This window comes from Bos grunniens, chromosome 19 (genome assembly GCF_055505025.1).
Source record: "Bos grunniens cultivar Pamir isolate PY7600 chromosome 19, Bosgru_T2T1.0, whole genome shotgun sequence".
Classification (NCBI taxonomy): domain Eukaryota; kingdom Metazoa; phylum Chordata; class Mammalia; order Artiodactyla; family Bovidae; genus Bos; species Bos grunniens.
Window position 1 is genome coordinate 697,046 of NC_141183.1, and position 22,668 is coordinate 719,713.

Genomic DNA, 22,668 nt, shown 5'->3' on the forward strand with positions numbered 1-22,668 from the left:
AGAGGACTCAGCGGAAGACCAGAGATGAGCTCCGGAGAGAAGCCAGCAGAGACTGGAGCCTAAAATCTGTGAGGTGGGAGCGCCTCACAAAGGGAGCTTTCAACAGTGTGAGAGCTGGATCATAAAGAAGGCTGAGCGCCAAAGAACTGATGCTTTCAAACCGTGGTGCAGGAGAAGATGAGAGTCCCTTGGACGCAAGGAGATCCAACCAGTCACTCCTAAAGGAAACCAACCCTGAATATTCACTGGAAGGACTGATGCTGATGTGCTAATATTTTGACCACCTAATACGAAGACCACCTAATTAGAAAAGACCCTGATGCTGAGAAAGACTGAAGGCAGGAGAAGGGGACGACAGAGGATGAGATGGTTGGATGGCACCACCAACTCAATGGACATGAGTTTTTGAAAACTCCAGGAGATGGTGAAGGACAGGGAAGCCTGGCGTGCTGCAGTCCATGGGGGTTGCAAAGAGTCGGACACGACAGAGCACAGCACAGCATATTGTAAATCAACTATACTTCAATAAACTTTTTTTAAAAAATTAAACTTAAAAAATAAAATAGAGGAATTAGCAGGAGAGCAGGGTATAAAGAAACAGAGGCAGTGGACAGACGCTTTCAGTTTAGTTAAATTCTGGTCAACGATTTGCTGAGCAGCAGCTACATCCCAGGGCGGGTATGGGCCCTGGTGATGGGAAAGATCAATGAGACTCAGGTCGCTTCAAGAGCTTCTAGCCTGGTTTGGAAAACAGAGTCATAAACAGGTAACTTTAAGATCAGGAAGTAGGTGAAGTCAAGTCTTCCCAGCGTGGTCTGTGAGCACCTGCAGAAAGGCTCTGATGCAAGGTCACGTTCAGGGAAGACAAAAGGCCAGGGGACTTCCCCCAACTGAGTGAGCGGCGGAGCCGACAGTTAAATCCACATGAAATGATAAAAACAGGCCTGGGCTGCTTCGCGTAAACCTTGGAGGCAGGTCGGTGGTCAGAGGAAAACTCAAGTCCTGATGGAAAGGAACGTGATTCATATCAACCAAGAAAATAACTACTTTTGGTCATGGTTCACAGAAAGAAATTATGAAGTTGTTCCAAATCCCTTAGTAAATACTCTAATTTTGGAATTCAGTGCTTTTTTTAAAAATTTGATTTAGGCATGACATGTAATTACAAAGCTCCTGTGGGTAAAGTTAGGGAAAAAGTGTTTCATATTTAATGTCTGGTTTGGCTTTGATTTCAATCAATGTTGGAAATGGGGTAAGAACTGCCTCCGAATGAAAGGAGGATATTACAGTTTAGTTAGAAAGGCAGAGGCCGTAACAGAGGCAAGCACAGTGTTGCCACTTCTGAAACTAGAAGGTGCCCACAGGCAGCGGCAGTGTTCAATTCTTAGAGGTAAACACATGTGGAAAGTTTCCCTAAATAAAACGCTTTCATTTTCTCGAGATTACATGGAGCTTATGTGACAAAGTCAGTCCACATTAATATGTAAATTTCTACCCAAGTGTTTCCCTTGGTTTATCTTGGACAACAATTCACAAGGAGCCGTAATACATTAATTACCTCTCTTTTATCAAGTATGTTGGGAATGAATAAAGCATCAGAGATACGGAACATGACATTAATTACTAAGCAATGAGGCTAGAAGAGTCCAAAAAAGAGACGTGAAGGCGTCCGAGGGGCTCCTAAGCCCATGGGTAGCGGTGACAGAGCTCAAGGGAAGGACTTGCCACAAAGGAACCAGGAAAGTTTTCATGTAAATAAGGACGTTGGGCAGAGAAAGAACAAGAAAATTTAAAAAAAAAAGTCAACCTTACAAAATGAGTATTACATTTCTAAATTGCATGCCAGAAAATATAAGGCAAAATAAGTTTTAAAACACAATAAGTTGTTATCCAGATTACTTGTGATGTAGAGCTACTTGTGGATTTTAAACGCTGTACACGCGTCTGCAGGCAGAAGAGTCTACAAGGACACAGGGAAACCGGTGGACAGCGGTGCTCGGGGAGACTTTACACCACTTTCCCCCCTTCTGTTCATGTACATTTTTCCTAATTCTTCAACCATTAACTAAATTTATAAAAATATGACTTTAAAGATGATATTCAGAGTAACAAGGTACAAGATTCTGAAGTGCTTTTTGAATCATTGTTAAGAGAAAACTAGGAAGCGTGTATTTAGAATCAAACTTGCTTTGTTACAATGTGAGCCTAGCAGGTATTTAACACAGTTCTCTGAGTTATGGTGCTGGGTGCTCAACCTCATGGGTCTATATGGAAATGAGAAAACCCAACTCTGAAATGCTCAAGGACAGAAGCAGAAACAAGAATCCAAAGACCAAGAAAGCAGGAACAACCAGATCAATGTCATCGGCTTAGAGCCCTTCGGTTTTATACACCAGCAATTCCACACTCAGCAATTCCCTTTTTAAAAATGCACACATAAGATACACACAAAAATGCGTGGCACAGAGGGGTTTATAACAGCATTGTCTGTAAGAGTTTAAAATTGGGACCAAGCTAAGAGTGCAACAGTGGTTACCAGGTGCCCACTTGCTACCGCGCTCCAGAGCCTTATAAACGGGTAGACGTCCAAACACAGTGAGAGGCAGAAGGAAAGCTGGCTGCAAACGAGAGCGGAATACATCTCAGCGTCTGTGCACCTCTCAGCTCCCCGCTGAGGGGCCGTGGAGCCGCTCCAACAAGGATCACAGCCCACCAAGAAACGCACCGAGGTGATCAACCGGTCCATCCTAAAGGAAATCCACCCTGAATATTCACTGGAAAGACTGATGCTGAAACTGAAGCTCCAATCCTTTGGCTATCTGATGCAAAGAGCCGACTCATTGGAAAAGCCCCCGATGCTGGCAAACACTGAATGCAAGAGAAGGGGGTAACAGAGGATGGTTGGATGGCATCACCAACTCAATGGACATGAGTCTGACCACTTGGGGAGATAGCCTGGCGTGCTGCAATCCACAAGGTTGTAAAGAATTGGACACACCTGAATGACTGAACAAAACAAGAAAGGCACCGCTGTCTTAGAGAATGGGAGGGAGTCATGTTCACAGGCTTTGGGGAGGAGTGAAAATGTACACTAGACTGTGTCGGCGTTTGCACAAGTCTGAGACAGTAGGAGCCACTGTGCTGCAGGCCTCGCAGGCTATCCAAGTGACTGCGTGTCACGTGAATTCAAATGACTGTGTATCGTGAATTATCTTTTTTTTTGTTTGCTGTTTAAAACTATTTTTCTTTCAGTTTTATTGCAAGACAATTGATATAGAATATCATATACGTTTAAGGCATACAACATAAGGATTGACACAATTAATTAACGTTCTTCATCTCACATAAATACAAAAGAACTTTACCATGTGATGAGAACTGTTATTTTAAAAAGCTAATGTTTAGTCGCTCAGTCATAGCTGACTCTTTGCAACCTCATGGACTGCAGCCCACCACGGTCCTCTGTTCATGGGATTTTCCAGACAAGAACACTGGTGGCCATTTCCTTCCCTAGGGGACCTTCCTGACCCAGGGATCAAACCCATGTCTCCTGCATTGCAGGCAGGTTCTTTACCACTGACCCACCAGGAAAGCCCTGAATCCTTGGCTGGCCTGGTTCAGCAGCGCCCCAAACAACACTGAAAGGCCACGCGTCCCATTATGTCTTATTTCCAAATTGAAAATAGTTTTCTCATGTTTTTGCTCTTTTGAGATGCTTTCCCCCTAGATTTTCTGGATTGAGATTTTGTTCTGAGTTATCTTGAGATGGTCTGTCTGGGGATGCCTGAAATATGTTCTCCGGTGGTTTCTGGTGCGTTGTCGTCCAGCACACGGGCTTCTCCAACCCCAGCACCATTGGGCAGCGTCCTCCGCCCAGATTCCACAGCAATTTTACAGTCTGCGAATCTGCCTGAAATCCGAAACCCGCCAAGTTCCACCAAAGCCGTCTCCTGCTATAACCCTGTGTCACTATTAACCACCTAGGCTGAAGGAAATGGACTGGCACAATCAACATATCAATGGGGGGTTCTTTGGTGGGGGTGGGGGATCTTACTTTTGGCATGTGACAATTTCAAGGGCACATCTTAAAGCTAAAGGTGGAGCGTGAACTTGGTCCTTTCCAGTCGGATTCGCTGCATAAGCACACGGTCCCCTGGAGCCCCGCTTCCCTCAGCACCATCAGACCCTCAGCTAGACCACCTCCTCCACCAACCACGCCCGCAGGAGGCAGGCTCCCCGGGCAGAGGGCCCAAGAGCCACACTGCCAGCGGTCCAGGGTCTCCATCCGTGTGCGCACACAGGCACACCCGAAAACAAGAGACAAGTCATCCGAGGCTGCAGAAGGGTCTCCTGGCTCGACCACGGGGTTTACACTTGAACGGGGTTGCCCAAGGGAGATAAGGAGCAGGAACAGTCTTCAGGAAGCTCCAGCTCAGTGCCTTTATCACAGATGAGGAAACAGCACAGGAAGAAGGGAAGGGCTGAGTCACCAGCCAATCCTCGGGGAGGCAGAGTTCCAACCCGGGGGCTGGTCCGAGGGTCAGAGCGTCCACCAGGACAGCACCCTTGGGAGCTGGTCATCTTCCCACAACCGGAGCTCCTGGGTGCTCAGTGTGGGTGCGGCTATGGCCACGCTAAGGCTCTGATTTTCCGACTATCGCACTTGGATTTGATCGGCAAGACCAGTGAAGATCAGCTGCACAGAGGGGCCCGTGCTTACCGCGGGTCTGGGCCCAAGGTGTCTCCTTGCTGAAAGGTCGGGGGTGGCAGGGATGTGCGGGGCCCAGGTGAGAAGTCGGGCCTGAGCCAGCCGAGCAGCCCAGTGGAAGGGCAGGGGGTTGTCCGCGCTCCAGGCAAGTAAACCTGAGTGAGGCCAGGACGTGCGTGGGGGTGATGGAGCAAGTCCGCAAGGAGACCAGGTTGGAGGCCTGTCAGAGCCCCGGCCGCAGGCAGACAGAGCGGGAGCAGGCCCCGGAGCTGCACTGATCCTCGTCCAGGTCCCAGGATGCAGTGGAGGGGAGGGGCCCCCCGTGCAATCGGGGACGTCTGATGCCGGGAGAGAGGACAGGGGTCCGGGAGGAGATGCAGGCACTCCCCCAGCTCTGACCCTCTGCCTCTGCGGGGAGAAAGAGGAGACAGAGAGTGCTCCCGGGTCAGGCCTCTGCGAGGGCACCACCCACTCCCACCCACCAGGCCAGTCTGCGGTCAGGGTCTGTGGATGGTGGCAGAGGAGGTGCTGCCTCTTCATAAGGCACTAGTGTCTCTGAAAACTGACTCAGTCATTGCATGTGGAGCCTGTGGTTCTCCACTGACTCTACGGTCTGGGGTCCACAGAGGAACCCCAAGGAGCTGGGCCTCTCTGCCCAGAAGCTCCTTCGCAGGAAGGAGCCTGGTGGGAGGGCGTCTGCAGACAGACTGGACCGTCCCTCCCCACCTCGGCCCTGAAGTCTGCTCACTCTGCACTTCTTTTTGGCAACTGAGTGCTAAACCCAGGAAGGAAAGATGAGGTCAATTCTGTGGAAACACCTTTCATGGATTTCTGCTCCCTTGACAAAGAGAAAATTGGAGAAATGCTGATAAGGTTCCTGGGCTATAAATAATGACTCAGATATCTCCACCCTGGTGCCTGCAGTGGGACATCTGCGCAAGCCTGGGGGCTGTGACCACAGCACGGCGCACCGAGGAGAAGCCTGGGTCCTCGAGGAGCTTCCGCCTCCAGCCTGGGCTCCCGAGAGGTTGCTCAGCGGCTGTAAACACGCGAAGCTTTATTGACCAAACTGATGGGGCCAGTTCTGAGTCTTCTGCCTCTTCATCTCCCCTGTCCAAATCCTCCAAAGAAACATCTGAGTTTGCTCCACACCCTCGCCCCCCAGCTGTTAGATGACCTTGAAGGTAAGCCCTCCTCTCCCCGAAGGTCAAGCCAACTTTGCCAGAGCTTTTCATGAAAGGACGTATGGAAAGAAATCTGACCCAATTTCCAGCTCTTCACCCCATTTTAGAAAGTGACTTTTGGGACTTCCCTGGCGGTCCACGCTTCCACTGCAGGGGGCAAGGATTCGATCTCTGGTTGGGAAACTAGAATCTTGCACAGCAGCCCCCAAAATAATTTAAAAAAAAAATGGTTTTCACTGTTTTGTGTACCAGTTCCATAAAGCTTAGAAAACAGTCTACTCAGTATTTGAGACTCATTTGGATTCAGTAGACTGAAAATGGGTTTCACATTTGTTCTCCCCTAAAGCCACGGGGAGCTGAGAAGCCCGGTTTTGCTCTGTGATGACCGTATTTTCCCGTGACTGTCCTGTCGGTGACACACCATTGCAACCCAGCTCCACTCAGCACCTTGTTGCTGCGCACCTGTCATGTGCAGACACGGGCCCGCGTGACGTGACGAGCCCGGGACACGAGTGCGTCGTGCGGGCAGCACACGGGCAGCCACGATGATGGCTGTGCACACGCACACGTGGCCCCAGGATGGGGCGCAGAGCCTGTCTGGTAGGGAGGGCGTCGGCCGCTCCCTGTGAGGCATACAGGTGCCGCCCGCGTAAGACGAACTCTGCTCTGGGGAGCGCGGCTCGTGGCACAGAAGCACCAGGGAAATGAAACACTAGATCCGCAGTGACAAAGGGAGACCGACGGGGCAGGAATTCGGGGCTACGTCCAAGATAAGGCTCAAGTTCATTCATTCAATATATCCTCAGGCTCTAGGACTCAGGCAACACTTTATGCAAACATGATAAAACACCACCCCCGAAAATAAAGATAACCAAATATAAGTCAAACGTAATGAAGGGCTTAGAAAAGGTTGTGTTTCTGTCTCACTGGGAACAGAGCCGACGGGACTCACTAGGTGGACACGCAGAGGTTTGAGGGACTTCCTGGGCTCGGAGGGGACTGCGCAGAGGGCCGCCGTCCACGTGGAATCACCCGCTTCCTCTCTCACCCAAGCAGCTGCAGGTGGGTTTCCACGTCTCCCTGTCTTTCCTGGTCACCCTAGTAACTAACCCTTGAAAGCAAGTCCTCACGCCCAGGTCACCCTAGTAACTAACTCCTTGAATAGCAAGTCCTCACGCCCAGGTCACCCTAGTAACTAACTCCTTGAAAGCAAGTCCTCACCCCCAGCACCAGCACCTTCACACGTGTCAAGGGAACTTCCTCCTTGGCACGTGACCCCAAGGTTTCATTTCTCTCTTCATCCTGGGGCGGGCAGCCAGACCTTGTTATGCTCTCCCCAGGCCTCCTGAACCCCCACCCCCCAGCACCAAGAAGAGAGCCCACTCCCAAACCTGTGACCAACGAGCCACCGCCAGCAGGGGCAGGGCCTTCCAAACCGTCTTTAACCTCCTGATGGAAAGCTGCACCCACACCTTCTTCTCAGGCCCCCGAGTTCACGGAAACTAACAGATCCTGGGGCCGCCTTTTCCCAGACCCCAGCCCTAAGGCCTTGGCCCATTCCGCCCCTTCCAACGTCTCTTTCCTAAAGAACCATGAGGACCCGTGCTCGTGGGCTGGGAGACCCACCCAAGCGACGTCCACGCTGCTCCTCGGCCTGAGACGCGGATGCGATAGGAGCCACAGGGACTAGGGGACCAAGGTCCCCGGGGGAGCCAGGGGGATGGTGACCACTCGGCCAGCACACCCTCAGCACTCCAGGTGGATGCCGTGCTCGGGTCTGCAGGTCAAAACTGACATTGTGAAAATGATTGCTCCCAATTGCCAGTGACTCATTAAAAAGGTGAACACCTGCGTACACGTGTATATACACAGGTGTATGTACACGTGTATGAACATACGTGTTCTTCCTTTACACGCTGTGCTTATCTAGGCTGTACCAACAGTCTATGAGCTGCTTTCAGTAAGATTTTTCTTCTTAAAGATGACATTTTATCCCCCTAATTAAGCTATGAAACACAGAAAGCAAAAACTGGAGGTGGTAGGCATAGATGTTCATGTTTTCGTAAACTGATTCTAAGAAAGCTGCCATCATTGGTAATGAAGACCTACATCGTGGCTTAGAAGCTTCCTTAAAAGGACATAAAAACTGTTTAAATGCTTTAGTAAACAGTTGATGAGTGTCTTATTTGGAGAAAGGGACAAACTCGCAATCATGAAGACATTTGTAGATGCTACAGGTGAGGCTGTAAGAAATAAGACACTCTGTGTCGCACTGTAACGATATTCCAGTATCAGGCAGATGGAGCTGCTCCGCTGAGACGACCCATCCCTGGAGGTGGACGCCGGCGGCCTGGGCCTTCCTGTGGCCTCAGCAGGCGGCAGCACGCGGCTTCAGGGGACACTGGCTGCTGCTCTCCAGCCTCCCATGTCCTCCCCTGCGTCCTTTCAGGGAGAAGCTGCTTCACGAGAAAGCCAGCCAGCCTTGCTCGCAGGGGCCTGTCCCAGAAACTGCAAGGACCGCTCAGCCTCCACCAGCACCACCAGCCAGCCTCCCAAGTCCAGAGCGGGCGACCTCGACGGGAGCCACCCGTGCTCCACAGCCAGGGGTTCACTTCAAAAGTGAAGGAATGAGAGTTGAAAAATACTGAGAACTGTTCATGAACAACGCCTCGGTGATGGCCCACAAAACAGCCTCCGTCGTCTGGGAGCCCTTACCCCATGCCCGCTCTCGCCAGGAGACGGCTTTTTTTCTTAAATTGAAGTTGATTTACAATGTTGTGCCAGTCTCTGCTGTACAGCAAAGGGACTCAGTCTCACACACATGTGCATTTTAATAGATACTCTTCTCCATTATGGTTTATCCCACATTAGATACAGCTCCCTGTGCTGTATGGTAGGACCTGTTGCTTATCCGTTGTATTACCTGTTCTGTATTTAAGAGTTTGTATCTGCTAACCCCGAACTCCCAGCTCTTCCCACCCCACCTCTCCCCCTTGGCAACACAGGTCTGTTCTCTACACCTGAGTCTGTTCTTGTAGATAAGTTCATCCGTGCCTCTTTTAGACTCCACTTATAAGCGATATATTTGTCTCTCTCTGACTCACTATGACAATCTCTAGTTGCATCTACGTTGCTACAAATGGCAAACTCTGTTCTTCTCTATGGCTGAGTAGGATTCCATCACATGCGTGTACCACATCTCTATCCCCTTGTCTGTCGATGGACACTGAGGCTGTGAACAGCGCTGCTGTGAACACGGAGTGCAGGCATCTTCCAGAATGCGAGTCTGAATATGTGCCCAGGAGCGGAACTGCTGGGTCATAGGTCGTTCTATTTTTAGTTTTCCCTTTTCCCCACACTCTCTTCAGGATTTACTGTTCATAGATTTTTTTTTGATGGTGGCCAGTCTGACCGATATGAGGTGACAGCTCACTGTAGTTTTGAATTTCTCTAACAATTAGCAACGTGGAGCATCTTTTCATGTGCCTACTAGTCATCTGTATGTCTTCTTTAGAGAAATGTCTATTATGGTCTTTTGCCCATTTTTCAATTGGGTTGTTTGTTCTTTGGTTGCTGAATTGTAGGAGCTGTTTGTATTGATACATATTGGAGATTAAGCAGGTGTCAATTCTTAACTCTCTGGCTGCCAATTAATTCACAAGCTCCCACAATGCCCACAAAATGCTTCTACATTGAGCAGACAGGTTCTCAGGTCAATATGCTTTAGCATCTACACTCCCAGTATAAGGGCCTCCCTGGTGGCTCAGTGGTAAAGAACCCGCCTGCTAATGCAAGAGATGCAGGCTCGATCCCTGGGTCAAGAAGACCCCCTGGAGAAGGAAATGGCAACCCACTCCAGTATTCTTACCGGAGAAACCCCATGGACAGAGGAGCCTGGAGGGCTTCAGTCCACGGGGTAGAAGGGAGTTGGACACAACTGAGTAGAAGCACACGCGTCATAACATAAGCCTAGGCACTCGGGGCGCCTGGTCGATCTGCCATACATTTCTCCAGATAGTTTCACATCACTGCTGCCGCTCACTGGCTGCCTGACACGTGAGCTCTCAGAACCTCAATTACTGCAGCATGAAATGAGCATAAAAAACAGTTAGGGCGATTGCTGCACTGGAATATGAGGCCAGTCTCCATTGTGAACACCAGAGAATGAAGGCTTTCTGAACATGTCCGTCACAGCTCAGGACACACTGGTATCTCCCTGCTGGAATGTTTCGCTGTTACTTGGTGGTTGTCAGCTTACACTTAACATGTGCAAGATAATACACGCCTGCAGAGGTTGATCAAAACCACTCAGGAGGAAATCTGGTTGGGGAAATATTTTTTATATACAGATGAGATGTTGAGTTTTTTACTTCATGTCCTCCAGAAGTATTTGGATGTGCTTTTCTAAAGGACAGACATATTGAGACAATCTTGGAGAAGACTGTACATCCGTGTTTCTATTTCATAAACCTGTTACTGGGATAAACCCAGGGAGGGGCTAAGACACTTGAAGCCTTTAGTCTCCCCAACCTCACTGTTGCCAGAAAAGCTCGCGTCCAGTGAGCAGGATGGAAACCTGCTTTCATGAATGATTCATCCGTAGAGACTGCGGATGGATTACTCAAAGCTGCAAAGCTGCCCCTCTGGCACGGGGCCCTGGCACACTGACCACCAGTGCCCGGCAGGCTGTGCGCACATGCTCAGCTGCAGCGCAAGAAAGCAAGCCAGAGATCAGGCAGGGAGCAGTCCTCACATACCCAAAGGAAAAAACAGCAATGGCCCAAATACTGGTCTGCTTAAAATCACCCCCAAGAGAATCAGATCAGTATGTACCATAAAATTGAGCAGAAACACCCCCAGCCTACGCCCACACTTCCCTCCTGGCCTCTTAATGTCCCTGAGGAAGAACTGGATGCAGAGATGGTCTCAGGACCAAAATGAAACACGGTCAAACCCCATTCACCCAGCACCACCAGAAGACAAGGTGTTCCACCAGAGGAATTTTCCAGAAAACAGAAACTTTCTGCAACTTCCAAAAGTTATCACTTGGAACCACCACCATTTCTAATGAGTGTTGCAGCCCACACCGCCAGGGCCGCATATCCCCTGTTCCGTGCACGCGGCTGCCATGCGTCCGCAAGCGTGGACCCGCTGACACAGGGCTCAGCGCCCGGGGAAGCCATGTGCACTGGCGCCTGACGGGGCCCTGGAAGCAATCCCGCAGATGCTGCAGGGCCATTGCTCCTCAAACAGGAGGCACAGGACAAGGCTGGTCGTCCAGTGAGGGCCCACATGCCACTTAGGTTCCAGGCCCCAGTGGGCACTGCGGCATCCCCTGAAGCCTCCCTGCCTTTGTCACCATGCAGGTGTCTACCCCAAGAGCAGAACGCCTTGCAGACAAGGAAACGGGCTCAGATCCCAATTCCACTACCTCGGGGCTGGGCAGACTTCAATCTTGCCCCTCAGAGCCTCTGCTTCCCCATCTGTGAAACAGGGACATGGGAACCCACGCGGCGTGCCCGGCAGGCACACAACAGGCTTTTCACAAAGATTCCTTCCCTCCTTCTCCCCTTGCTTTCTCTAATCTGATAGAAACTGGGGAAGTCAGTAACCTAAGAAAACTTACAGTAAATTTTCAGAAGATTCTGAAAGAGTCCTGAAAAAGAAGCCCAGTAGCAGCATCAGAATGTCCCCCTAGGGGTTTTCACAGTGGCTGTTTCCAGTTACTCACTGTTCAATTGCTGAATCCCGTCTCTTTGTGACCCCCCAGACTGCGGCTTACCAGGCTTCCCCGTCCTTCACTATCTCCCAGAGCTGCTCAAACTCATGCCCATTGAGCCAGTGATGCCATCCAACCATCTCATCCTCTGTTGCCCACTTCTCCTCCTGTCTTCAATCTTTCCCTGCATGAGGGTCTTTTCCAGTGAGTCAGCTCTTCACATCAGGTAGCCAAAGTGACAGAGCTTCAGCATCAGACCTTCCAATGACTATTCAGGGTTGATTTCCTTTTGGATGGACTGTTTTGATCTCCTTGCTGTCCAAGGCTGTTTCTAGTACTCTGCTTAATTCCAGAGTCCAGGCTCTGTTCCAGAAAGTTGTAGATTTCTTTGAGCCTTAATGTCTTAGATGTAACTTGACTCCAGTGGCCTAAACAGAAGGCAGATTCATTCAAAGATCCTAAGAGAAGAACACACACCTCACTATGTGACTCTGTGAGACAGGTTCTTTTATGGCTCAAAAATATCTCAAATTAAAAATATTGAAATCGGCACACCCCCACCGACGGAGCAGCTGGGGGCACTGCTCTCGGGCCACCTGGGTGTGGAAATCACTACCTTCGTGAGTTTCTAAAGGTTGTCTTGTTTATGCTGGGCGGCTTCTCCAAACCAGCCTGGTGGATACGAGGCGACAGAGGTTCTCATGTTCAGTAGGAATCCGTGAAATCACCAGGCCCCAGTCTTTGACTTTGAGGAGACTGAGGTCCAGAAGGGCCCAGGAGGTGACTCAGCCGGTCAGTGATGACGGCTCACTCCCGCTGAGCGCTCGAGGCCAGCCCGGTGCTGTGCTGGGGACCCACCTTGTAGCATCACCAGCCCCCGGGGATGGCATCGTACTCTCCACCAGCTTGAGGTAGTTTCTCCAAGACCCAACGCGTCAGAAGCAAAGCCTGAGACTCCCATGTGGGCACGGTCACAAAGTCCCCACTAAGAAACCCGATTCTGCACCCTAAGCACAAAGGTCCTAACCCCAGCAGAGGACACACAGGACTGCTGGGTCCACACAGCCCCGGAACACACGGCTAAGAGCTCTTCTCCTGGACAAGTGCCTGAAGCAGTGGTGAGATTATAAGCTGTGGAGAGGACCCCAAGGTGACCTTCCTGCTTAAGTTCTCGGTGAAACCGGAAGCTGCTCCGCCAGCATCACCCCAGACAGGAAACGTCTTCCATCAAGTCACCCAGCCGCTCCCCCAGCCCCACTCTGAAGGCTGCGGGTGTCCATGGCACCCCTGGGATCACGCCCCGTTGCTGTCACCCCGTGTGATGCCTCCTCCTCAGCAGGCGGGCGGGCATGCGTCCTGGCAGCGGAGCCTGGGGTGGAGGGGGTGTGTTCCACTCAGGCCAAGTCGCCGCCTGTCTCTTCTCTCAGAAGCCAGGGCTGGGGGTGGGGGGGAGGGGGTTTCCTGGCCTTCACCTTCTCCTCTGTCAATGACGGTGACCCCGACAGCCACCCCCGTCACCCAAGACAGCAGAGGAGGGGGCTGCCCGCGGGTTGACAACCCGGGGTCTTAAGCCGAGGGCCCCCTCCTCCGATGCCCGTGGGCAGCACTTCAGGGTCTGGCACCCCAGCCTCTTCAGAGCCTTGGACAGGAGAAGCCGCTGGTGTCCATGCCGGGCAGGACAGGAAGAAGTCCGGCGTGAACGGCAGCCGCAGACCGGGGGTGGGGGCGTGGGCCTCCCGGATGCCCCGACAGGGCAGCAGGCGCTGGGGGGCTCCACACACAGGCATGCATCCTCAGGCCCCCAGGGGCCCGGAATCCTGCACCCGGGGCCGGCAGGGCGGTGCCTTCCAGAGGCAGAGGGTGAGCTCACAGCAGCTCCCGCCCAGGGCCACCCAGCCTTCTCACGAGGACAGCAGCCCCGGACCCGCCTCGGGCCAGCGTGACCTCCTCTCCTACCACATCTGCCAAGCCCCTATTTCCAAACAAGGTCGCCCGGTGAGATCCCAAGTGGACGTGAATTTTGAGGGGACAGTACCCAAACCCAGCAGAGGGGCAGAGAGAGAGAGCCGGAGGGGACTGACGTGCAGGGGGCCCGGGAGTAAGAGGTGTGTGCCCTCCCCACCCCCAACTCAGAGGACAGAGGAGCGGGGAGCGGGAGGCACTAGCTCTGCCCACCTGGGACTCTGTGGGTCAAGTGGAGGAAAACCCCGTGCAGGTCAGACCACAGTGAACCACAGGCCCCGCAGGCTCTTCCCGCACGGGCACGGATGCCATCCAGTAAGCCTGTTGCAGCCAGACGGCCATCACCATGCCAAGCCTGTACATTTCCAGAACCGAGGAGAGGAGGGCATCTCCAGGGGCGATCAGACCCACGGCCTGCAGGTGCCTGTGTTCAGCATCGCCCTGGCAGCTTTGAGTGCCCTGGGAACTCACTCCCCTCCCAGTACCAACAAACTCCCTCCCCGAAAACGCCGCACTCCTGGCAAGGCTGGTGTCTGTGTGGCAATGACAGGCACTTCATTTCTTCAAGCTCATTTGTGAAATGTGTGGGGAGCCGACTAAAATTAATGAACTTTTCCTGCCAAAGAGAACAAGGCTCCAAAATCGGTCTTGTGTTGCCAAATAGTGTGAATGAAGTCAGTTTGCGAAGGTAAAAAATAAGAACATTCCAGAGGAGCAGCTGAAAACAGGCGGTCCCTGAATCGTCTGTGCTGAGAACATTCCTCCTCTGAGAACAGGCGGTCCCACCCGCAGCCAGTCCAGAGCCGCCCCCAGGGGCTGCTCTGTGGCCTCTGCTGCCCACCTCCAACCCTGCCTCCCTTTGCAAACCCCACTGCTGCTGGGAGCCCTCCCCACTCCCACTCCTCTGTTCCTGGCAGGGTCAGCCCGGGGTCATGGGCACCACTGACAGGGATGCAGGGGGCTTACCCACCCAGCTCCTCTGTGCCTCGGGGCTTGGCCATCTCCCAAACCTTAAGTCTGACCAGACCCTATGATCTCCAAACCCAGCTACCAAAATCCGTGCATGCGTGTAAGTCGCTTCAGTCCTGTCTGACTCTTTGCAACCCCAAGGACTGCAGCCCGCCAGGCTCCTCTGTCCTTGGGATTCTCCAGGCAAGAATACTGGAGTGGGTTGCCATGCCCTCCTGCAGGGGATCTTCCAGGGATTGACCCGCATCTCTCGGGTCTCCTGCACAGCAGGCGGGCTCTTCACCACTAGCGCCGCCTGGCTTCTTTCACCCCAGAGTCCATGCACTCACCACCCGGCACTGCGGCCTCACCCCTGAGGCTGACCCCCCGAGAGGCCTTCCCTAGGGAGCTGGAACACTGGCCCCCCGAGAGGCCTTCCCTAGGGAGCTGGAACACTGGCCCCCCGAGAGGCCTTCCCTAGGGAGCTGGAACACTGACCCCCCGAGAGGCCTTCCCTAGGGAGCTGGAACACTGACCCCCCGAGAGGCCTTCCCTAGGGAGCTGGAACACTGACCCCCGAGAGGCCTTCCCTAGGGAGCTGGAACACTGACCCCCCCGAGAGGCCTTCCTTAGGCAGCTGGAACACTGACCCCCCGAGAGGCCTTCCCTAGGGAGCTAGAACACTGACCCCCCGAGAGGCCTTCCTTAGGGAGCTGGAACACTGACCCCCGAGAGGCCTTTCCTAGGGAGCTGGAACACTGACCCCCTGAGAGGCCTTTCCCTAGGGAGCTGGAACACTGACCCCCCGAGAGGCCTTCCTTAGGGAGCTGGAACACTGACCCCCCGAGAGGCCTTCCTTAGGGAGCTGGAACACTGGCCCCCCGAGAGGCCTTCCTAGGGAGCTGGAACACTGACCCCCCGAGAGGCCTTCCCTAGGGAGCTGGAACACTGACCCCCCCGAGAGGCCTTCCCTAGGGAGCTGGAACACTGGCCCCCCGAGAGGCCTTCCCTAGGGAGCCGGAACACTGGCCCCCCGAGAGGCCTTCCCTAGGGAGCTGGAACACTGACCCCCGAGAGGCCTTCCCTAGGGAGCTGGAACACTGACCCCCCGAGAGGCCTTCCTTAGGGAGCTGGAACACTGACCCCCCGAGAGGCCTTCCTTAGGGAGCTGGAACACTGACCCCCCGAGAGGCCTTCCTTAGGGAGCTGGAACACTGGCCCCCCGAGAGGCCTTCCCTAGGGAGCTGGAACACTGACCCCCGAGAGGCCTTCCCTAGGGAGCTGGAACACTGACCCCCCCGAGAGGCCTTCCCTAGGGAGCTGGAACACTGACCCCCCGAGAGGCCTTCCCTAGGGAGCTGGAACACTGACCCCCCCGAGAGGCCTTCCCTAGGGAGCTGGAACACTGACCCCCCGAGAGGCCTTCCCTAGGGAGCTGGAACACTGACCCCCCGAGAGGCCTTCCCTAGGGAGCTGGAACACTGGCCCCCCCGAGAGGCCTTCCCTAGGGAGCTGGAACACTGACCCCCCCGAGAGGCCTTCCCTAGGGAGCTGGAACACTGACCCCCCCGAGAGGCCTTCCTTAGGCAGCTGGAACACTGACCCCCCGAGAGGCCTTCCCTAGGGAGCTGGAACACTGACCCCCCGAGAGGCCTTCCTTAGGGAGCTGGAACACTGACCCCCGAGAGGCCTTTCCTAGGGAGCTGGAACACTGACCCCCTGAGAGGCCTTTCCCTAGGGAGCTGGAACACTGACCCCCCGAGAGGCCTTCCCTAGGGAGCTGGAACACTGACCCCCAAGAGGCCTTCCTTAGGGAGCTGGAACACTGACCCCCGAGAGGCCTTCCTTAGGGAGCTGGAACACTGACGGAGTCGTCCCCGGGCCTTAGCACATGCCGTGGCTGCTGTGTGCAAGAGACAGTCCAGGTGGGTGAGGGGTCTGCGGATGGTCGGCCTGGCTTGTCTGGCACAGACCAATTTGCAGCTGAATAAAATTGTATAAACCAGTTTCAGATTAATTCTGCTAAAACCACATCATGAAACTACAGCATGGGGCAGACTGTTTTCAGAAAGAAACCGAAGCCCCTAAGTACTGGGTTCATGCCCAACACTGGGGAATACGCACCATAACTGGGGCTGATAAATAACTCAGAGATCACGTCCCACCATTTTTTTTTTAAAGAAACAAAACCCAATGCCACTGCTGTGGACTCAGGGGGAAAAAAACACTCAAGTATTCTGACTCCCATTGAGGCTAAAGGGGTCCTACTGGAAACCTCAGAAACATGTGTGTTTACACCTGAGTGTGTTGGGGCAAAACTGAGACCAACATTAGGTCTGAGTAGAGAAAAGCCCAGACATGTGGGAAGAAGTGTAACTGGGTCTCCCTCCCAGTAAGGGCCCGCTTTCAACCCCGTTCAACCCAGAACAGACGACGGCCGTAGAGGGGGGCCGTGGGGCTGTCTCGACATCGCACACAGAAGAGGGGAGGGACACAGAACCGGGTGGAGGGTGGGGGGTCCCCAGGCTCCTCCTGGGGCCCTGGAGCGCCCCACCCCCCCAACCCCAGAGCCCCTGCCCTGAGCCACAGGATGCATGGGGGTTTCTAACTTCGGGTGTTTCCACCTCCATGACCCCCAGCCAATGGGGAGTGAGGGGTCGAAGAAGTTTTGGCTCCGTCTCCGGGGCAGTGATGGGGAAGGCATCCTCGGCCCCCACCCCCCGCGCCTCCCTGCACACAAAGGTGGCTGGACGTGGTGGGGACAGGACTCCACCGTCCAGGTTCAGTGGGGTGTCAGGGGCCCCCTGCTCAGGGAGCCCAGCCACGTGTGTGGTTCAGTCACAGCAGAGACCAAGTCTGGGGCCCCCTTGGGAGTTTCAGGCACACTGCTTCAGCCAGGCCTGCCCTGGCCCTCCTGCAGGCCTCAAAGGCATAGGAATGGGCAGGGGTGTCCACAGCTGACGGGGGACACTGAGGTTCCTGGAGGAGCCAGGGGGCGCTCAGACAGCAGGCGAGCCCTCCCCACCCCATGACCTCTGCTGTGCCCCCTCCTTGCCTGGCCTCCTCCACCCCCCAACTCCCCACCCCCCCACCCCCCACGACCCTTGCAAAGACACAGCAGCCTGCCCAGAGGCACCCAAACCAAAGGGCAGTGCCTGGAGACCGGCTGTGCCCGGGCTGGGAGGTGGGTGAAGCCCCACTAGGTGCTGGAGGTGCCAGAGCAGGAAGGCGGAGGCTCTTCAGACAGGCTGAGCTCTGCTGTGTCCAGCAAGTCAGAGCAGCCAGGCCCGAGGGCACAGAGGCCGCCTGGTGCCCCATCCCCCAGTGTGAGACGCGCCGGGCCCACGGAGGGGTGCAAGCGGCTTTACGCTAGGCGGGGTGCTGGCCCCGCGGAGGGGCGATGAAGCGGGGTACTGGCCCCGCGGAGGGGCCGTAAGTGACTTTATGTTACGGGAGGGGGCGATGAAGCGGGCTGCTGGCCCCGCAGAGGGGCTGTAAGTGACTTTATGTTAATGGAGGGGTGGTGAAGCGGGGTGCTGGCCCCACAGAGGGGCGGCGAAGCGGGGTGCTGGCCCCGCAGAGGGGCTGTGACTTCATATAAACAGGGGATGAGGCGGGAGGCCCTTGTCAGCTCTGCTTCCCAGCGACATCCTCTCATCCCGCTTCCTGGACGGTGAGGCTGAGGCAGAATCAGAGTCGTATTTGCCAGGAGCCACAGCATGGCCTTCCTGTGTCCTGGCCCCTGTGAGAGCCCGCCCTTGGTGGGGCTGAGGGGTCCGAGGCTCAGGAATCCGGGTGGGGTGGGGGAACGTGTCCAGGTCGGAGTGGGTCGTGCCCAGGGACGGGGGTGTGTGTTCACAGGGGACTGTGCCCTGGGGGCGGGGGCTGCCATCCCTCCAGGCCCCACTCACCCCCTCACCCGCCGCTCCCCTCCCCATCAGGCACCACCACCCAGGCCCCACAGGGAGCAGAAGCACCACTCCTGCAGAATACCTGCTCCAGCCTCTATTGCTGCCAGAACATGACAAGCAAAAGCATCTTTCTTCTGTGGACATATTCTAATTAGGAAAAAAAGTGTATTGTGTTATTCTAGGAAACAACAGAATTTTAAATACATATGATGTGCATGTTAACACACAAGCCCAAATGAACAAAAGCGCCTTTTACAGATATTGTTCCAAGGCTGGGGGGGGAGTATTTCTAATTCTGTACTTTAAAATCTTTGTGGATTAAACCTTGCTCCCTGATATTAACTCCCATCGTGCTCTGTCATTAGACTCTCCACTGAGAGACCAAATCTGGAAGACACCAACATGCAGAGCTCAAGTTCTACAATTTAATATGTGGCTTTGCCAGCCAGGCATGTACCCCTTCTATTTCCTTCTAAAGATGAATACCTGTGGCTAATTTTCTAAATCTCATCATTTTGAATCAATACACCACTTGGTTAATGGAGTGAGGAATCCAAGACAGAAGAACAGACAGAGACACAGAGTCACCGTGTGGTTCCTTCTGAGTCAGCTGGGCACCTCCCCCAGCTCCCCTCTCACCACCAGACCCGTTCTCTTTCTAAGGTGAGAAGAGAGCCAGCGAGTGGGTCACATTCTGCTTTGCCTTCAGCAAAGCTCTGAGGTCTCCCTCGGCAGGCAACCTCCACGTCACAGTTCCAAACAGTACCGTCTTCTTCAAAAGCTCAAGTAAAAAAAATCAAAATGTTTTGCTAGTGGCGTGACCGGTGGTTGTCACAAACACCGCAGCACAGTTCACTGAGACACACACAGTCCGGGGCAGGAGCACAGGGCTGGGCGCACAGCTCACGGCCCCCAGGCCCGAGGTCCCCATCGCTGGGGGCAGCAGGCGCCCTGCCCCACCGCCCCGCCAGAGCTCCCAGGAAGTGTGTGGCTGAGGGCCATCTCAGTGACAACGAGGGCACCAGAGGAAACGCCCCGGCAGGGGCCTCTCCCCAATGCCAAGCTCCCCATCCCCTTTGTGGCCTCCCCCTCCCAGGGTCAGCCTGCCCCCCCTGCCCCGTCCCAGGCCTTCTCGCAGACACAGCCCCCTCGCTTCCAGCCCCCAGGACCATGGGCAGCACCCAGCACTCACACGGCAGACTGGGCAGTGGGCAGTGGGCATCTGAGCCTATTTTTTTTTAGGCAGGAAATCATCTGGTTTTATTTAGAGGCTGCTGGTCATATGATGGAAAGACAAGTATGGCACAAAATTACAGAGGTTTTAGCTCATCACACAATACAAATCATTAGGTCTTTACAATTCTTTGGAGTTTTTGAATTTAACTCCCATTTCATGTGCAGCTAATCAATACAGCCCCCCTATCAGAGTGACATGTTTATGTAAATCCATCCTGTTTGCAGAGCTCCACACTCACAGGAGCTGACCAGTCGGGGGCATGCAGGACACTCCCTAAGACAAGGGACAGTGGAGTCAGGGCCTCATGCTGGAGTGAGGCGGACAGGCAGGGCGGCGGGCCCTCTAGACCCACGGCGGGCTACAGGAACGCATCCTCGGCCGTTAAGAGCCACCACCCTAAGCCTGGACGCCCCCATCCCGGCCTATTTTTACCCCGCGCCCTCTCTCAACACCTGCTGTCCTGCTTACAGAGGCCACAGCTTCGTGTCCACGTGCCTCTTCTCTGAGCTGAACTGAATCTGAACGATGGACACACTGCTGCCTTCAGCCTGGTGTCAGGGATGCAGACGGGACTCTGGGGGAAGAAGAAGGGCGGGGCAAACTGGATTCAGAGACCTTGAAGGAGGTCGGGGCTGGGTCTGTTTGCTGCTTGACATACGTTTGCTTTTCAAAAGTGGCTGAGGAATCACAGGAAAACAGTACCATCTTCAGGGTCCCACCAGGACTTCCTCAGGGAGCTAGTCCTCCAAATATACTCTTAATGACTTATTAGCCTGTCTTTTGATGGCTTGATATTGAAGCAATTCTGGAACTTACTTCTATGACAAACTCTCTTAAATTAAAAGGGAGTCATTTGTTGTTATTGGAGCTGAAGCTCCAATACTTTGGCCACCTGATGCGAAGAGCCAACTCACTGGAAAAGACCCTGATGCTGGGAAAGTTTGTAAGCAAGAGGAGAAGAGAGAGGCAGAGGATGAGATGGTTGGATGGCATTACCAACTCAATGGACACATTTGAGCAAACTCCAGGAGACAGTGGAGGACAAGGAAGCCTGGCGAGCTGCAATCTGTGGGGTTGTAAAGATTTGGACATGACTGAGTGACTGAACAACCTTTGTTAAGTGAAACAAGTCCACAGAGAAATAAGTACCGTATGCTCTCTTATCTGTGGAATCGACATGAAAACACCAACCTCATAGATTTGAACAACAGATTGGTGGCTGCCAGAGCAGAAGGTGGGGGGTGGGAGAAATGGGTGAATGTTGTTTGTTTAAATAAGTTCAATAAATAAAAGAACAGTCTTTTCAACAAACAGTGCTGGACGTCTGGCTATCCACCTGCAAAAGGAATGTCACTGCAACCCCACCCACAGTTTATACAAAACCCAAGTCCAAATGGATCACCCGTTTAGCTAAGTGTCAAAAGCCAAAACTGCAAAACTCTAAGAAAACATTAAACTTTCATCATCTTGGATTAGGCAGGGGTTTCTCAGATATAACACCAAGTGACAGAAGGAAAAACAAGAATCACATCAAAAGTTTTATCCTTCAAAGGACATCAGTAAAGTGAAAACACGGCTCACAGAATGGAAATCATTGCAAGTAACACATCAAATAAGGGACTTATATTCAGAATATATAGAAAACCTCTTATCCTGCAGCAAAAAACCAATTTTAAAATGGGTAAAGGATTTAAATAGACATTTTCTCCAAAGAAAATATACAAGTGGCCAAAAAACGTATAAAAAGATGATAAATGCGAGTCATTAGGGAAACTCAAGCCACAATGAGACACCACACCCAGCCAAGACGACAGCAAGTGCTGGCGTAACTGTGGAGGGACTGGAACGCTCATGGCTGTGGGCTGCGACGTCATGTTTGGCAGAGCTTCAAGTTAAACACTGCTACCTCAGGACTCTGCAAGGCCACAAGCTCTGGGACACAGTGAAGGCTGGAGGGCAGGGAAGCCTGGCATGCTGCAGGCTATGGGGTCGCAGAGAGTCGGACATGAGTTAGTGACAACAACAGAATGAGTCTGTCTACGGGTGGAAGCCGAAGTCCTCTGAGGCATCGCAGTTAGAGCCCCTCCCCCAGGACGGCTTCAGCCAGGCCTGCGCCCGGGTGAGGGGGGTCCTCTCCCCCAGACCACCAGACAGCTTCCACTTAGGCTCACTGTTCTACGTGGCCAACACCCCAGACGCTCGGGCTCCAGGGTCATCAGCATAGACCCGCTGCCCCCGGGACAGCCTGGAGACGTAGGTGTCCGACGCGCTTGCACAGGGCTCTGCATCTCCTGTCTCTTCCTGGTTAGGGTTCAGGCCTGGAGGCACCTGGACAGGTGGGGACTGGACCCCAGGGAGCTCACTTTGCAGGGAATCACGGGGGCAAGGGCTTTATTCGGAGCCCTGCCCCCCACCCTGGGAACGTCACAGTCCAGGTGGCGAATTCAGGGGCAGCTCGTGTCACAACCTCAGGGCCCCATGGAGCGGGCTGTGTGTACTTCACGTGCCCCGTGTGCCCAGGACGTGGCGTGCGCCATGTGCACTGCACGTGTGCCCGGGACGTGGCACGCACGATGTGTTCTGTGCGTGCGCCGTGCGTTCCGGGTGGAGGGGAAGGTGCTCAAAGACGTCAGAAACTGAGTGGGATTTTTCCAAACCGCTAAGAAAAGAAACACGGAGGGAAGGAAATTATGTTTTGCTGTCAAAAGCTTTATTCTCTCCACCAGGTGCATATAAGGGCTTCAGAGGCGGGAACACCTTCAACAAATAACTCACAGCTCGAGCGCCAAAGCCGAACTCCTACTCAGGCGGCAGGGGAACCCTCCTGAAGTGCAGCCTGAGCCCAGCTCTGCAGAGAAGCCGCGGAGCCCACCCCCAAGGCGAGTCCAGCCCTCCACGTGGAGCCCCGCCCCCAAGGCGAGCCTCTCCTCCCAGAGACCCGCCCCCGGCCAGGGACCCACTGAACCGGCCAGTTGACCAGCATGGGGTCCTGAATCTTC

At 53.9% G+C, this 22,668-nt stretch overlaps 1 protein-coding gene and 2 long non-coding RNA genes across 9 annotated transcripts in view; 1 reads left to right on the forward strand and 2 right to left on the reverse strand.

Annotated features, from left to right (window-relative positions):
- Positions 1–22,668, reverse strand: part of PRKCA (protein kinase C alpha) — a 301,651-nt gene that overhangs the window by 176,580 nt on the left and 102,403 nt on the right. The gene's annotated exons all lie outside the window — the stretch shown is intronic.
- Positions 6,808–11,816, forward strand: LOC147350918 (uncharacterized). Its single transcript, XR_015146977.1, has 2 exons — positions 6,808–6,954; positions 8,342–11,816. It is a non-coding gene; the product is annotated as an uncharacterized LOC147350918 (long non-coding RNA).
- LOC147350919 (uncharacterized) lies at positions 16,676–19,614 on the reverse strand. Its single transcript, XR_015146974.1, has 3 exons — positions 19,072–19,614; positions 18,515–18,579; positions 16,676–18,200 (listed from the first exon to the last, which is right to left on the reverse strand). It is a non-coding gene; the product is annotated as an uncharacterized LOC147350919 (long non-coding RNA).